At 34.0% G+C, this 4,190-nt stretch overlaps 1 pseudogene; it reads left to right on the forward strand.

Moving 5' to 3' along the window:
* The first annotated feature begins 2,350 nt into the window (after positions 1-2,350).
* On the forward strand, positions 2,351-3,285 carry LOC141509486 (olfactory receptor 14C36-like; annotated as a pseudogene).
* The last annotated feature ends 905 nt before the right edge of the window (positions 3,286-4,190 follow it).

Raw genomic sequence — 4,190 nt, forward strand, 5'->3', positions numbered from 1 at the left:
TTCTCTGTCTTGAAGATTTTTATTTATCCATTGAGATTTTCAACAGCAAATCTATCATGTCTGAAAACAAACTCATACTCACTCCTAAATCTTCTCAGCTTCTTTACTTTTGTATTCAAAGAACCACTAAGAGCAGCTAGGTGGCACAGTGAAAAGAGCACATGACTTGGAGTCAGGAGGACTTGAGTTCAAACGCAACCTCAGATACTTAATAATTTCCTGCTTGTGTGACCTTGGCCAAGTTACTCTACCCCATTGCCTTAAAAAAAAAAAAAAGAACCACTAGGCTTCCTGCCACTCAAATTCTTAATCTTCAAGTTATAGTTAACTCGACTCTCACCATCTTCTGCAGTCAACTCAGTTATTAGGAATTATCAGTTTTAACAGCATATCTTCCCTGCTTCTTGGTTTCTATACTCCCAGAACTTCTATCATAATGTACACGTCCTTTTTTTTTTTTTTTTTAAGGGTTTTTTTTTTTTGCAAGGCAAACAGGGTTAAGTGGCTTACCCAAGGCCACACAGCTATGTAATTTTTAAGCGTCTGAGAACAGATTTGAACCCAGGTACTCCTGACTCCAGGGCCAGTGCTTTATCCACTTCGCCACCTAGCTGCAACTAAGGTACACATTCTTTAAGGCACAACTGCAGTTTCAATACTTAGTTCACTAATCTCCTGATTGGTTTTCTGAAATAAATTCTCTTCCTTGCTCAATCTATCCTATGTCAGATATTGTTACTTTATTCATGTATTTTCCTAACTAGTTTGTCTCCTGTAAAGCAAGGCAAAAGTGTGATAAGGGGTTCTTTGGGACTTATTGAATAAAGTAAACTGTATTTTGAAATATTTTAGACAAAATTTTTGAAATTTTCCTTTTTTCAGTAAATTCATAACCATAGCCACAGTATATTTGTATCAATGGAGTTTATAAATCAAATCACTTCTCAGGAAACTTGAATTTTTCTTCTTCCCTTAAAAAAAAAAAAACAAAGAGGGCTTTATTTGATTCTTTTGAACAAACCTGAGAGCTAATGAATCATGTAGCCATAATAAATATTCATACACATGCATATTAATTAGCATTTCTAGAACTCCAACCCAGTCCTTCTAGAAGGACTAATTAGCTTCTTGTTATTTTGTTATCCATAGAAAATTACAGCACTAAATGATCTCTGCCTTTCTGTATTTTACTGAAGAGCAGGGACAATGTCCCCAAAGAAATGCTATCAACTATGGAATTGGTTTATAGAGCCATCTGCTCAAACATACTGACCAATTTCAACTATAAATATTAGGAAAATTTAGAGAAAATATGCTTCCCAATAGCGGGCAGAAGAATTATGATGGCCAGATAACAGTGGAATCTTTATAACTTTCTCCTGATGTAGCCTGAATTGAGTTTTTTTTTCTGGAGGTCTTTCTCTAAGCAAAAAGAGAATTCAGCAGATCTTTGTGAAATTCAGAGAGGAGAAAGTAATAGCAAGAAGATTTGTTGCCTTGTTAAGGTAAGATACATTGACTTTGAATGAAATACTTATCATCTCCTTTTGTTTTTCTTCTCATCTTTCTGTCTGTCTGTCTTCCTTCTGGTTGAGTTATGAGTCTTAATGGAAGTGATAAAATGAGCAGAATAAGGATGAGAATGATAGAAGTTAGATGAAGAGAGATGCTGAGCATCAGAGAGATTAGGAGGCCAAGTTAACAGACTTCATCCTCCTCCTATCCCTGAATGGGGCAAATATATTGCTGTATGCATCTCCACCATTCACTTTCAAATTTCAGTAATTGAGGAAAGTATGTAGAGAACAGTAGAAGGAAGAAAAAAGTATTATAGTTCTTAGCAGTATTGTAGCAAAAATGAATAACAGGTTTGAATCAATATTTTTTTTAATTTCTGACTTTTTCTTTTCTTCTATGTTTGTGGATATTCATGAAGATAAAATGTTCATGGGAAAGGAATTCAATAAGAGGCTGTTTAATATTTAAAGATCATCAATTTCATTGGTGGTTTCTGGCCTCAATTAGATTAACTGTACTGATGTAATCATTGATAGATAATCAATACATTATTATCTTTATGCACCCATGTTTAGAAGAGATGGAATTTTCAGATAAAGAAATGTTCTTTACTGGTGCAACTCTAAACCTCTCATAAAACAGTTTGAGAGCTTTTCTTGACAGGTAACTGAACTGACAAAAGTCAAATAGCCCAGAAATCACAGGTTCTACATATTAGGAAGTAATGAGAAAATTGGAATAATGAATTTTTCCTCTTTATCCACAAGATATCTGTTATATAGTCTTTGATCATTTATAATTTTAATTCATAGCTCATTTACTGAATCTGAAAATGTCTAACATTACCACCATCATGACTGAGTTTCTACTTCTGGGATTTTCTGACACTCAAGCACTGAAGATCTTATATTCTTTGCTTTTCTTTCTACTTTACTCATCAGGCTTGATGGGGAATCTCCTTATTGTCATCATCACTATTTTTGACAGGAGACTCCATACTTCCATGTACTTTTTCCTTAGGAATTTATCCATTGTCGATGCCTGCTACATATCTGTCAAAGTTCCCCTAGCATCCATTAACTCCCTACTGAACAACAGGGTTATTTCATTTTCTGGATGTACAGCTCAGGTATTTCTGTTCATTTTCTTGGCATATTTTGAAATTAATTTGCTTACTCTCATGGCCCGTGATTGCTATGTTGCCATCTGCCACCCACTTTATTATACAGTTATCATGTATCACAGTGTCTGCCTGAAGATGACACTCACATGCTTTGTCACTGGCCTTTTTTATTTGGCTTTCCCTATAGGTTACACATTTTGATTGTCTTTCTGCCAATCCAATGTGTTCTGTCAGTTCTTCTGTGCTATCCCCTCTCTCCTCAAGATCTCTTGCTCAGAGACATTCAGCAACATCTCAGCCTTATTTATCTCTATTCTGATGATAGGGGTTATCTGCTTTGGCTTCATCATTGCTTCCTACATTAGTATATTTTCCACTGTGCTCAGATTTCCAGTGAAAGAACAAAAGGCATTCTCTACTTGCCTTCCCCACCTTATTGTGATTTCTTTGTTTTATCAATTTGCATTGTGTTTCTACAGCCAACTTCAGAATCTGGGTCCATTAAAGATATAATCCTCTCAATATCTTATACCATAATACCTTCCTTTTTGAACCGCATTATATACAGTCTTTGGAATAAGCAGATAAAAGGGTATTTAAGATTAATAATGAGTAGAAAACTTCTGCTAAGTAATATTGCATAATTTCTCATTGTAAATTAATTTTTTGTACATAACTTATTCAAAAAGGAAAAACCTCATTAACTATAACTTTTGCTTATGAGATTGTGGAATTACAAATTTTTTTATATGATAGTTATAGATGAATCACAGATCTAAATGAAAAGAAAGTCAGTAGCATTACAGGTGGTGCAGTGGATAAAGTACTGACCCCGGTGTCAGGAAGACCTTAGTTCAAAGCCCAGATCAGACACTCAATTACCTAGATGTTTTATGCTGGGCAAATAATAACATTGCTTTTCAATGAAAGAAAGAAAGAAGGAAAGAAAGAGAGAAAGAAAGAAAGGAAAGAAAAAAGAAAGAAAAAGAGAAACAGTCTTATAGTTATATGATATTATGTATATCATTTCCATTAGTATCATTTGGAAGCATCTTCAAAAATTCAGAATATCATCATTTATTCTAATGTGTTTGGCAGCATTGCTTATGAAAAAATAAAGAATTCTATGGCAGATGCGAGTCATAGGGTCTTTTTCTCTGGGTCCCTAGAACAAGACTGAATTAATTGCCACTTTTAAGCTTCTGGTGGTTGCTTCTGAAAGTCAGTTAGATCTTTTGATTTAAGTAACAAGTTGAATTTTTATTTTTATGCAACATAGAATGATGATTAACATTGCATACAACCTGTAAGTGGCAAATCAATACTGTATTTTTGCCAAGGAAACCCCAAATGGAATCTAATAGTGTCATATTTGATTAAAATGACCGAGTAACAACATCTGCTTTTCTTTTGGAAATGTTATTTTTTTCCAAGAATGAATAATAGACTATAAGGAATCAGGATAATTCTTATATGATCTCATCCAACATGTATTTCACATGTTTTCTGAGTCCAGATATACTACTTTTTCCATTCTGTCATGCTATCT

The sequence above is a fragment of the Macrotis lagotis genome, chromosome 1, assembly GCF_037893015.1.
Source record: "Macrotis lagotis isolate mMagLag1 chromosome 1, bilby.v1.9.chrom.fasta, whole genome shotgun sequence".
Taxonomy (NCBI): domain Eukaryota; kingdom Metazoa; phylum Chordata; class Mammalia; order Peramelemorphia; family Peramelidae; genus Macrotis; species Macrotis lagotis.